A 13,877-nucleotide genomic window follows, 5' to 3' on the forward strand; every position below is an offset into this window, starting at 1 on the left:
CTGCTCAATCTTCTGGAAGTTAAAGAAATGCAACAAAGACTTAGGCAGATGTTTAGTTTGTTTTTGCGTTTTGCTTATATGAAATGTTGTTAATCATTTTCTTTGGTTTACGTACATACTACTTCTCCTAGTATGATGCAGCAAGAAAGGAAGAAAAAATTGCTTAGCTGCTCACATGTGAGCTACTGGAGAGAAAGCTATTATAAGCTTAATTCTAAATCACAGAGACACCACTTTGCTGACCTTGCTATTGTGTGTGGCTTTCAGAGGAACTATATCTTTATTGCGATTACTTCCTCCACTGCCGTAGGAGTCTGGCTTCATCTCCCTTTTTACAGGGAGTTTTAATGGGAAGCAGTGTAGTGTATTTGGCTTCAATCCTTGACTTCTCTACAGCCAATGATCTTGCTAGGAGGAGTTACTCATTGAGAAATATGCTGCTTTTGCATGCTCAGATTCAATTTCATTATACTCAGGTATGCTCGTTGACTCTGTTACAGCAGAGCATATGGTCCTCAAAGGCCACAATGTGGTCTGCATACACTGGAAAGATCTGTGTCCCTGGAAAATAAGCTGAAAAGCATGGGGAGTGACAGCTGATTGATAGTGAAGAGATACAAATGTCTTTAAGTTGCGATTTTGAATTTGGACTGACTGTTAATGAACTGTTCTAACAGCTGAGGTTCTGCTTTATGTAAGTCCTTAGACACACCTTTTGTCGTTAATTTTATGCTTCTAAAGTTGAGCATGCAAGTGGTCTACCTTGGTCGCTTGTGCAGGTCTATTATCACAGTATGTGACCAAGTCATAAAGGTTTACTTTGTTTTCCCTCATTCAGCATGTGGGACAGATGGAGCTTACTGCAGCAGGTAACTGCAGTACCTTTTTACCTTTTTTTTTTTTTTTTTTTTTTTTTAACTGCCCTGATGTCTGGCTTATCAAGAGCTATACAATAGTGAACCTGAATGAAGAATTATTAACTGCTTTGGTTCTTTTATGGTGACTATCAATGTACTATCTAAATACTTCGTTACTATTAGAGTAACTTCAAACTGGGTATCAGTATCAGTATGACCACCATTTCAAAGAAGGGGAATGAAGGCACAACACAATTAAGATAGACCTTTTCTGAGTAGCTTATGAATTTGTGGGATTGATTTATCTAGGTGACTTTGCATAGTTATAGCATTTTACAAGATATTTTTCATAAGCATATCTCTTGCCCTGTTTGCATTTTACAGTGTGCAGTGCTTTGGGGATGCTCAGTTAAACATTCAGAAAACAGTGGCTGTTGCAATTTCATCCAAGCTACCAACAGTGCAGTAGCTTCCTTTCAGCAATTTCTCAGACATTCAACAGGAGCCATTAATAATTAAACGCTGATGTAATCATTTACAGTTAAATATGCTTTTTGTGGTGGAGGGCTTTTCTGTTACTGCTTGGGGTTTAGGGGGTTTGTTTGTTTTGTTTTGTTTGCTTTTGAAGACTACTGCAGACCAGGCTGTGAGAAGAGTGATGGGGACCTGAGGTTCCTACCGTAGCATATGGTTTGAGTGTAGTGCTGCACGAGCAACTTTTTGTCCTCTACATGTGACAGCTGTCTGGAAGCACAGAAGCATGTCTTGACAGCAGCCTCACTAGCTTTTTTGCTTACAGAAAGGATGCATCAGCAACTGAGGCCTTTAAAGTTTACTTCCAAGTTCCAGAGGGAGGTATGTAGGTGTAGTTAAAGGACCCCAAATTCTTTTCCACCACCCCCTGTTTCTCTCACCCTTTCACCTTTGTGGCTTTTAGAAACAACAGGAAATCAGAGCCTCTGTTCTGATCAGAGAGAGAGGAAGCAGGTTAAAGAAATGTGATGTTGGCTCCATGCCGACAAATTTATGGAGCATTTTAGATGAGTTCTGGGGATAGCATATAAGGATATCATTCACTGGAGACTAGTTAAAGATGTGTACTATTTCAAAGATTCATTAGGAGGCACTTGGAAGTTGAATGATGATAGATGCTTTGCAAGCCTCTGTAAGTGCTGCTTTTCATTCTCTTTTTGTCAGTTTAGCAGTCCCATACATTACCAAACAATACTGTGATTAAAGGAAAAGGATCAGTTAATGAAGATGACTGGCAAATTACATTCTGTGACACTTGTACAAGTGAAACCGCATCAGCAACTGTAGTGTACAATTTAATTGTTCAGTAGGGTGTATATTTGTTAGATAATAGTTGTGATTATTGATATGTTTGAGAGCAATCATTACAAGGTATAGTCATATCAATAATACAAATTCCAAACTTGGTCCTGGTTCTTAGTTCCATGCAGTTACAGCACTGAACCCAGGGGGGATTGAGCAGTCTTCATGTAATCTGCAGTAGCATTATGTTTTGTTGAACTCCAAATAAATTATACCCAATGCAAACAGCTTTCTATTGAGATAGCAAGCAAGTTAGCCATTTGGCATTCTTTGCATGGATTTTTAACTTTGTTGGTTTTGAATCTTTAATGTTGAGAAAAGGGTAAATGTGATTATGGCCAAAACTGACATTTGTATTATATTTTTAATAGGTTTTGATTCACTAAGAAAATATTCTAGTACAGTGAGGGATCACAGTAAGCTGTAGGAAGTGAAACAAACACTGGAATATGATTTTTGAAGTAACTATAATATAGGCAAGGGGATGAACTAAGTGATCTAGTGCAGGCAAACACTTAACAGTCGTACCCTCAGTTATGGTCTGTTGGTATAGTTGATTAGAAATTAGTTATACATATTTTTTTCTTCATGATTTAATTTGTACCAATGCATGTTGCAAATAGGTTTTAATACAAACTGAAGTTCGTCATGCATTGTCTTAGGCTGTAGGCAAGGAATTATGAGCGCTTATGCCACAACCGAATACCACTTAAAGGGTAAATTAAATTATTCTTAGATTTCTGAGAATATCTCTGTAGCTGTATAGACTTCTATCTCTTGAAGAACTGCAAAACCTCTGCCTCTGCTAATTTCAGGTTGATTTTTCCCCTGTCAAGTGTCTGAGTATCTCAGTAATGCTCTGTCTGTTAAGCTGTAATTAATTGCCAGAGACCTGACGGTGAAGTCCACTCTGCTCCAGAACATAAAAAGGAGCTGTTTGTTACCTGTAATGTCATGACTTGTTTCCTTGAACAGTAATTGATGTCACTTGTAGATGATGTCTATGAACTTGGAATTGTGTTGTTTATCTGTGAGGGACCTTGAGAGTGTGATCTTCGAACCCAGTCACAGCACTATAGATTACATCTGTAGCGCAAGAATTGTCTAGGGACATAAATTACAGCAATTAAAATTAGCTAGAGGAGAGAGAATGATGCATTATTAATTGGCATAGTCATTAGAGGGCTGCAAAGAACCTAAAAGAGATGCAGTGTCAATACCCAAGCACTGAAAGTGACAGACAGCGTGCAAAGACCAACAATTGTATTCAAAGCCTGAGGTCATTAAGACATGGGCAATTACGTGGAATGTTATAACTCTGGTTGAAGATTGCTCCAGCATACTAAAAATATGTTAAAATGGAAATCTTTAAAGACTGTTCGTGTTCATGTAACTACTCTGAAAGCTGGTGTAGTGCAATTCATTTCTACCTAAGTAATGGTTAGTGTTTTATTTTCAAGAAGTTGGAAACAACAAAGAATCGTAAGGAAACAACATCAGCAATATGCTGAACTTAAGCAGGGAAAAAAAAATAATTTTTCAGCATTAAATGTAATAATCTGAGCTCATATAGAGAAGGATAAATCTTGTCACGCTGAAGAATGAAGATTTAATTAAGAGTCTTTTTATACTACAGAAACAAAGTCCTGCCTGTGTCGTGCTGAGAAATCCGGCAATCTGACTAAGAGGCTCGTGGTAAGGCGGCTGTGTATCAGCTACTTCATTATTCATAAGCCTGCTTGTCACAGAGGTTTGGTGATTTACCTATCTCTGCTAATCTGCTGTATTGGAAATATTGCTTGTTTTATAAAATAGTTCACTTATACTGCTAGAAATGTTAAAAGGAAGTGTCTTCACCGAGAGAGAAGTTTTAATAATTGATTCATAAAGCAAAGTAAACTTTAAATATTGGAGGTGTTAGGACAGCAGTGTGTTTGTCTCAAAATCTCATGAAAGAATGCATGTGTGCTGGGTGGAGATTTAAAAGTCCCAAGTAAATGTCTGAATATTTTCTTACCTAAATCCTTGGAAAGTTTTTGGTTTTGTTTTTCGAAACTTACCAATGCTTTCCTATTCTGCTTGCTAAGAACTCAGATTTCTAATTCATCTCACCCTTTACCCCAAAGTTTAAACACTGAATGTAATTAGCTTTGCTGTGCAGATGCTGAGTTGAATGGCCTCTGTTGATTCAGAGAAGCTGAGCAGTGTCAGAGTTCAGTTACTGTGCTTTCAGGAAGGCCTCCTGTTGCCAAAATGAGCTTTCTTTTTTCTTTTTCCAAGCTGCATGCCAGAGTCTGGATCAGCATGCAACTGGTCTCAAGAAAAGCATGTATGTATAGCCCCTGAAAAAGCAATACAAATGTGCAGCCACATCTTCTCCAGCAGCAGCCACCCACATGTGAGTCGCTCCATTAGTAAATTACGGGGCTCTCTGTTTGCCTCTATTAGGTTTGTACCTGTTTGCTTAAATCATTGTTTTCAGCATTTATCCTTCTGGGCACTGAGAAGCAAATGTACCATGGCTTTGGCTATTTAGTCTTCAGCCTGTGGTTAAAAACTATGATATAAGACAGCCTTTCTCCTGCCATCTCTGAGTGGTATAGTAACAGAGTTTACTTGCTCCAAGTACAACGATTTAGCACTATCACTGAATTGTCTGCCTTATTATATCTCACAGTTTATTATTTTGGCCTTAGATACTTTGCTTATCTGCTACATCCTCAAAACTCTGCCCTGTTTTAACTGCTCAGTAGTCAGAGCAAGTCAAGTGTGATGCAGTCAGTGTACTTCATCAGTTTTGTGCTCTCTGGATGTTTCTATGATTCAATGCACGATGCCAACCAGAAACTGTGGAATTCAAGGTCTCTGGGGGTCTAAGTAGCTAACAAGCTTCCATTATTCCATTCCTGGCTTCCATCAATTTTGCTGCTGCTCTTTTCAGACTATTAGGCTGTGTAGGGAACTCATTGCTGGAAGCTATAATCATGTCAATCATTAGAATTGAGCCAGAATGGTGAATATTCAGTTCTAAGGCATATAGGCAAAGAAGTTTGGCTCTTGCTTTTCAAGCAATGTTTGATGTTGAGTGAAAGACGTTAAAGAGGTAAACAAGAGGGAAACAAAGAATTAAGGCAGACAATTCTGAGGAGAGTTTGTCTCAGTATAACAGGTCCAGAGGTTCAGTGAAGCACTTCTTGTGTGTTCAGCTGCTGTGTTAGAGGTATGCAATGCAGGATAAAGATGCTTTTTTAAAAAAAACAAAACAAAACAAAAAAAAAAAACAAAACCACCATCAACAAAAAAGAAAAAGACAAGATGACAGGTTATTTACCCACAGACAACAAGCAACAGACCATAAACCCAAGGGTTTGCTTTACAAGAAGAAGCATGTTGCTCTTGCTGTGTGTGTTTGCTACCTTTCCATCTAGCAGGCTGTGGTGAGCCAATGCGGGGGAAGCCAAGGTGTTATCCTGGGACTTTCCGTGTCCTAAAGAGCAGTGCTGTGCAGAACTGGTGCTTGCCAGTGTTTTCAGCAGTTTGAATGCTGGGCAGACTCGTGTCTTGTGAGCCAAGTCACAAAACAAGGGTCACACAGCAATTGGTGGAAACCTTGGCTGTGCTCTGGAGGCCGTGGAGAACTTTGAGTAGGCGAGGTTCCTGGTTAGCATGGGATGAGCTGTGTACATCCATTCTGTATGTCACCGGGATGCTAGTGGTGTCCTCGTAGCAAAAGAAAACAGTGACCGATTCAAAATGGAAATATGTGCCTACCTTCTCAGCTGTTTCACCTTGCTCCTTTTGCCCAGGTTTTCTGTAACACAATGTTAAATCAGTTGCATAGAGGAGTAAATGACTTCGTTAATTTTATATTTAAAAAAGTATTTGTTTATACAAAAGAACTATTCCAGACTGAATTTGTTATACTGAGATTTACTACTGCTGATTTGGTGCAAGGACTGAGCATTTTGCTGCAACTTGCTTGAACTATGAGATACAATAGGGAAGTAACTGTTACCACAGCACAGCATACTCTGCAACATCTGACTGCGATAAAAAGGACATGCCTGGCCACGTGGCATTAGGAAAGTTGTATCAGAAACGGTCTCTGCTTCCAGAGGTCTTTGTGGAGAACAGAAAACCACACAGAACACGAACTGATAGGATTATTAAGATGAAGAAAGGTATTTTTGTTTTAAAAATGACATTTCTAAATGTTAGAAATGTCAGTCAGTATTGGGTGAACAGCATACTTACGTTCAGGCTGCAGACAGCTGCGGAGCCAATTGTTACTTTCCTGACACTTCTCAAGGCTCCTGCATCGACATTGCTCACAGCATCGCTACAAGCTGGTTAGACTATCCTGAGAAATTAAGAGAACTCATTAAATGACTCGATTGAGGTAGGGTCAAAAGGTGATATTGACCTTTCGTAATGCCTGTCAGATTGGTTGCTTTTCACAGGTATTTGGCACCACCTGTTTCCATTTGAGCAAATGGGGCCCTACTGCTCACAATTGCTGTAAGTAATAGTACCTAGGAAGCAAGAGATATCAAGTAAGGGCTTTGTGCTACAGATAAAACACATCTTTCTAAAGTTCTCTGAAATCACGATTTTGATAATGATTCTGGGAGCTTGTCTGATGGTTCTGTTCATGACAGAGAAGAACACACTTTACAAAAAGAACTTTATAGGATTTTTGAATCAGACAATTAAAATCAGACATGAATTAGCATACTAACAATAGTATTTCCTAGGTACTTACAGCATTTAGCGCAGCTAAGAGCTTTCGCTTTAAACTTTTAATTTCCATTTTGAAAGGGTTTTTATATAACAGCTTGCAGGTCCTGTTGATGTTCATGGAGAAGTGACACTAATTTGATTTTCTGATGTTATGATGTTACTTGCTAACACATTGTGGGAAGCTGACAATGCAGCAAACATGTAGGTGTGACTGGGCAAGGTTTTAAAAATCTACTAGTGATTTGTGTATATGGTACCGTCTTGAAATACTCACTTTCACATTTCTTCCAACCGTCTCACTTTTTGAGGGTCTCTTTTGCCAGGTACCAGACTGTAGTGGGTTTACATGGCAAGGTTTTGGTAGCAGGGAGCCATACGGGTGGTTTCTGTGAGAAGGATCTAGAAGCTGCCCCATGTTTGGGAAGGGCCCCACTGCTGACCAGAGCCGAGCCAATAAGCGATGTTGTTTTGCGCCTCTGTGAGAGCATATTTAAGACAGGGAAAAAAAAAAGCTGTGCCACACAGCAGCTGGGAGAGTGAGAGGAGTGAGGAACAGCCTTGCAGGCACCAAGGTCAGCAAAGAAGGAGGGGGAGAGGTGCTCCAGGCGCCGGAGCAGAAGTCCCCTGCGGCCTGTGGTGAGGACCATGGTGAAGCAGGATGTCCCCCTGCAGCCCATGGAGTACCACGGTGGAGCAGGGTTCCACGCTGCAGCCCGTGGAGGAGACCACGGTGGAGCAGGTGGCCCTGCACTGACGTAGGCTGCCGCCTGTGGAAGACCCCTGCTGCAGCAGACTCCAGGCCAGACCTGTAGCCCGTGGAGAGGAGCCCACGCAGGAGCAGGTGATCTGGCAGGAGCTGCTGCCCGTGGGGGAGCCAGGTTGGAGCAGTTTGCTCCTGAGGGATGGGCCCCGTGGTATGGACCCATATCTGGAGCAGTTCTGGAAGAGCTGCTGCCTGTGGGAAGCCCATGCCGGATCAGTTCAGCAAGGACTGCATCCTGTGGGAGGGACCCCACAGCACAGGGGACGAGAGTGACCGAGAAGGAGCGGCAGAGAAGAAGTGCTGTAGACTGACCATAACCCCCATTCCCCTGCGCCGCTCAGGGGGAGGAGGTGGAAGAGGGTGGATGGGGGGGCAGAAGGTGCTTTTGGTTTCTTTCCTTTGTTTCTCACTTCTCTCGCTTGTTAGTAATAAGCAATAAATCTTACTATCTCCCTATGCTGAGTCTGTTTTGCCCGTTACAATAATTACTGCATGATCTTCTCATCCTTATCTCAACCTTTGAGCCCTTTTCACATATTTTCTCCCCATTCCTCTTTGAGGAGGGGGAGTGAGAGAGCAGCTGTGGTGGAGCTCGGCTGCCCACTTGAGCAGAACCATGACACAGACAAATCCATGCTGTTCGCAGGCCTATGTGTACTGTGTTTAAAGATTCATCATTATTGATTTTCTTTTCTTGAGCTTCTTGTGTCATCTATCACATTTGAAAGATAAACTTCACTTTCATAAAGAGTTTATCTATGATCTCCATTCAATTAGCATAGCTAAGGAACACCGGTTCCCCTGCAGCAGCACCACCTTTCACATCAGAACTGCTTTCCGTGAAGCCTTTGAGCCAGATTGCAGTCATGCTGTGTGAGATACACCCTGTATGTTCCAATTTCACAGGCCAAAATATGTCATAGTAGAAAATTTGCAGTGGCCTTTTCCAAAATCTAGTATTTTAATCACCAGTTGGACACATCAGGGTGGGTGCAGGTACGTGAGGTGACCTAAACTTCTTCCTGCAGGCTGAGCAAAGCTTAAGGGGTCATTGACAGTTCAGTGATGTGTGTATTGGGTACATGACTGAGGCTATGGCTGCAATGCAATGACTTGCACTTCTTGCCTGTAATAAGAGGTAGTAAAATATTTCGCCATAGAAATACATGTATGTTTTAAATATACTTTGTAATTTAAACCCCAATCTCAGGCTGTTAGGCAATTGGGTATAAAAGAGCTGAGATCTGAAATGGTGAGGTGCTTAATAAAAAGAGGGGAGATTTATCAGACCATGCATTTTAGTCTCAAGAATTTATTTTGCCAGTTTAGCACATTGTCATAATGCAGTATGTGGGGGGGAAATACTTTGTTTTAAACACATTGCTTGATAATTTCTTTCAATTTCCTCTGGTTCTTATAAGTGGTGAAAAGTCATTCCCTGTTTGCTCTCACCATGTCTTTATAGATTTCTATCATATACTCCATTACATTTGTAATCTTCTGTTCCATCTTTGCAAAATCCTAATCTATTAACTATCTCCTTCAACTGAAAATACTCCTTAGCTTCCATTATCTTTTTTTTTTTTTTGTTGATGTTGTTCTCTATACTCTGCTGAGTGGTATGGTGTTTCAAGATAGGAGGAGGACAGAACTGGATACGATATTCTGCATGTGGACAAATTATGCATCAATATGGTGACTTAGTTAAGCTTTCTGTTCTGTTCTGCAGTCCTTTCCTGTTCGTATTTTCTGTTGTCTTGTTCAGCATTGCTGAGCATTGAGATAACTCTCTCACAATACTGTCTGACCAAATTGAAAGTCCTTTCTGAAAATTGGTATCTACTCTACATCCTCCTGAAATATATGCATAGTTATTCTTGTTTCCTCTTCAGGTATATTACTTTGCATTATTGACTTTGAATTTCAACTACATTTTTTTATGGCCAGTTATTCAGCATAACAGAATTCCTTTGCTATTTTGTCTTAGATTTAACCTACCATGAATATTCTTGTGTGAACAAACTGTCATCTAGTTTCAGACTTCTTCATCCATTCCTAGGACATCTATTAATATATTTTGTGGCGTCTGTCCCAATACAGATTTCCCCAGGTTCTTTCTAAAGATCTCCACCGTATAAACTAAAAATCAATTTTGACCTTTCACTTCCTCTTTCGACCACTTGAGTCACATGCTAGAAGTCCTCCTCATGGCAGCTTGCTTATTTAAACAAACAACAAACCTATTGAAGAAATTTTGTCAAGAATTCTGTGGAAAAGAGGTACGTTCTGTTAATCAGATAAGTTTTGTCAGTATGTTCACTGACTGCTTCACAGTTTTAATAAGCTTATGGAGCAGTGATTTACAGTTTTCACAATGTGTATACAGTCTTCCAATATATGATATTTATCTGTGTATTACTAGCTGTGCTATTTCATAATACCTTTATTCATGACTTTTGGTCACTATCACTTAAAACAGGCATGACCCAGCAAAGAATGAGTCTCATTGTGTTTTGTTGTACTGAGCGGAAGCAAAACTGAGAAAAGTAAAATAGATAAAAACTGTCACACTGAAAGAGTGACAGTTTATTCCAGCCAAGGATCTTTCTGGAGGGGATGTTTCTGTTTGAGATGTTTTCGGTTGTCTCTCATCTTCCTCCCATCCACACACCTCTGTTCTTTTAACTTCTGGTAATGATGCCTTGTGTGGCAGAAACACACTTGAGAGTCATCACGCGGCACTTGCAGGGCAAGCAGGCGATCAGGCCCAGTCAGCATGCGTTTATGAAAGGCAGGTCCTGCTTGACGAACCTGATCTCCTTCTATGACAAAGTGATGCGCTGGGTGGATGAGGGAAAGGCTGTGGATGTGGTCTACCTTGACTTCAGCAAGGCTTTTGACACCGTCTCCCACAGCATTCTCCTCAAGAAACTGACTGCTCTTGGCTTGGACAGGCACACGCTTCGTTGGGTTAGAAACTGGCTGGATAGCCGGGCCCAAAGAGTCGTGGTGAATGGAGTCAAGTCCAGTTGGAGGCCAGTCACTAGTGGTGTTCCCCAGGGCTCGGTGCTGGGGCCGGTCCTCTTTAATATCTTCATCAATGATCTGGATGAGGGCATCGAGTGCACCCTCAGTAAGTTTGCAGATGACACCAAGCTATGCACGTGTGTCGATCTGCTTGAGGGTAGGAAAGCTCTGCAGGAGGATCTGGATAGGCTGCACCGATGGGCTGAGGTCAACTGCATGAAGTTCAACAAGGCCAAGTGCCGGGTCCTGCACCTGGGGCGCAATAACCCCAAGCAGAGCTACAGGCTGGGAGAGGAATGGTTGGAGAGCTGCCAGGCAGAGAAGGACCTGGGAGTGATGGTGGATAGTCGGCTGAATACGAGCCAGCAGTGTGCTCAGGTGGCCAAGAAGGCCAACAGCATCCTGGCTTGTATCAGGAACAGTGTGACCAGCAGGGCTAGGGAGGTGATCGTCCCCCTGTACTCGGCTCTGGTGAGGCCGCACCTCGAGTACTGTGTTCAGTTTTGGGCCCCTCGCTACAAGAAGGACATGGAGGTGCTCGAGCGGGTGCAGAGAAGGGCGACGAAGCTGGTGAGGGGCCTGGAGAACAAGTCCTACGAGGAGCGGCTGAGGGAGCTGGGCTTGTTCAGTCTGGAGAAAAGGAGGCTCAGGGGTGACCTTATTGCTCTCTACAGGTACCTTAAAGGAGGCTGTAGCGAGGTGGGGGTTGGTCTGTTCTCCCACGTGCCTGGTGACAGGACGAGGGGGAATGGGCTTAAGTTGCGCCAGGGGAGTTTTAGGTTGGATGTTAGGAAGAACTTCTTTACCGAAAGGGTTGTTAGGCACTGGAACAGGCTGCCCAGGGAAGTGGTGGAGTCACCATCCCTGGAAGTCTTTAAAAGACGTTTAGATGTAGAGCTTAGGGAAATGGTTTAGTGGGGACTGCTAGTGTTAGGTCAGAGGTTGGACTTGATGATCTTGAGGTCTCTTCCAACCTAGAAATTCTGTGAATTTTCTCTGTTATTATAATGCTTAGTTTTAAGGTAGCATCTTATATATGCCATGCAGTACCAATAAATCATCAGTTATAGTAGTCTCCTTTCTCATGTGATAATGGAGAACATCTGATTTAAAAAAAAAAAGGCGTTAGACAACCTTTCAGAACTGCTCAGCATGTAAGGCTTCAATTATATTCACTGGAATTTCTGAAATTTGGTTAGAATGCTCAGCATTTCTGAAATTTGGTCCCTTAATGCTCAAAATCAATAGGAAGAAATTAATATTAGTGGAAAAATAAATTTGTACTGTGCTTCCAAACAAAGATCTTTTGATTAAAAAGTCTCTTTTAAAAAAAAAAAAACAAAAAACAACTTCCAGAATACTTGAATTTTATTATTCCTGTCATGGGGGTCATCCTGATGTTACGTTTTCATGTGGGCAGTGATACCTCTAAGAGCCAGTTCTTGTCTGAAAAGATTCAAAAGCTTACTGCAGGATGAAAAATATTTAAATATAAATCCATTCTTTTGAGTTGAAGTCATTTGGAAACTTGTTCAGGATAAGAGCATGGATACTAACGTGTACAGTAACTTTTGTCCCAGGCATCACGTGTATGATGCAGATCAGAGGCGAGCTATGAGCATGAGTGCCCTTGCTCAGGTTTGTTGGGGAGCTTGCTCTAGTTCCATTCAGTGTCTCATTTGAGCCCAGGCCTGCAAAACAAGAAGTTGACTTAAAGGTTCGCTTGTTGTGATGGCTTTTTTCACAGCAGTTCTGAATTAGCTGTGGTAGTAAAGGTTACAGATGTGAGGGTGATTGCATTTACATGGCTGGGGTAATCAGCTGGGGATCTCACTGTAAAAGCTAAGTCAGTAAAGGTGGCATACATTTGCATGGGAATTGGTAGCTGATAGATAATATCTTTCAAGAGGAATAAAGTGGACAGATTGCCTTAATGTGAGCAGGAGAGGCCGGCCAGCATGCCGTGTACTATGGGACTGTTATTGTGAACAGACCTGTGCTTATTTATCTAACCATAACCGCAATGTAACAGACAGAGGTTTCTTCTCACATCTTTGCTGGGATGATTTGTAAAATCTAGAGCAGAGAAGGGTAAAATGTGTGAAATAACTAGTTAGAAAAATCCACTGCTTCATTTTTTATTTGTTTTACTGTTTTTCTTCCAAGTATATAACAGGTGGGCAAAATGGGAATTAATATATATATTTTTTTTTTAAAAAGAAAAAAAGTGGTTTGAATTGGGGTGACGTAATTTAGGACAAAAATGATAATAATATCAAGGGCAATAAAAAAAGATACTGAATTCTCTCACTTTTCCTTGGATAATTTTAACCACCATGTTATGCATATGTATTTTTTCACCACTTTGTCTAAAATGTGAAGTTGGCGTTACCGTCCTGTTGATTTGGAGTTGATAACAATACTTAACTTCTATTGTTTATTGCATAATTTGCTAGATATTATAGCAGAAATTTATTTTTAATGCAGGCTTTATTCAAGGTGTGAATGGAGTTCTCTGACTTCTTTAACTCTTCATTTTTTTGGTAAACAGAAAATAAGCCAGCTATCAAAATATTTTACCATGTGTTACTTGCATTGTGTGTTTGCTAGTGGAGTACTGAACAGACAGACACTCTATTTGAGGAAAAAGGTTTATAAGCAACTGAGAACGTACTTCACTGAAATTTCATTATCTCACACTCCTTTAGCAGAGCATGGCTTTACATTTCTCTTTTTGTGGGAACTTGAGGTTGTAAATCTTCATGCTTAATCTTAGTCTCTTCTTTCCCAGAAATGTATTTTACTAGGCAGTGCAGTGCTTTGTACTCTCTGGACTCCTGGGGGTATCCACTTTAATTTTCAGTTTATTATAATTTGTTTTCTTTGTTGACTCTTAATTTCATTTCATCATAACTTGGCACATTGTTTAGCTGCTATTTCCCAAGGTCTGCAGCTCCCCTGCTCTGGTCATGTCACTTTTGATTAAGCAGTCACAAAGCCCTTTACCCAGCTTCTAAAGGGTAAAAGTCAAAAATCAATAATGTGCCAGTCCTCCCCAAGTGCAGTAGCAGTCAGAGGTAAATGAATGATTAAACATGATGAATAGCAGTGTAATGGAAGACGTAAAGTAGGGAAAAGTGCTCGCTTTAGCCTAA

At 41.0% G+C, this 13,877-nt stretch overlaps 1 long non-coding RNA gene across 1 annotated transcript in view; it reads left to right on the forward strand.

Moving 5' to 3' along the window:
- LOC116495556 overlaps positions 1 to 4,584 on the forward strand; it is a 62,145-nt gene extending 57,561 nt beyond the window's left edge. Inside the window, exons 4-5 of the long non-coding RNA XR_004253954.1 lie at positions 3,829 to 3,887; positions 4,473 to 4,584. This is a non-coding gene — a long non-coding RNA (uncharacterized LOC116495556). The remainder of the gene's footprint in view (positions 1 to 3,828; positions 3,888 to 4,472) is intronic.
- The last annotated feature ends 9,293 nt before the right edge of the window (positions 4,585 to 13,877 follow it).

The sequence above is a fragment of the Aythya fuligula genome, chromosome 16 (genome assembly GCF_009819795.1).
Source record: "Aythya fuligula isolate bAytFul2 chromosome 16, bAytFul2.pri, whole genome shotgun sequence".
NCBI lineage: Eukaryota > Metazoa > Chordata > Aves > Anseriformes > Anatidae > Aythya > Aythya fuligula.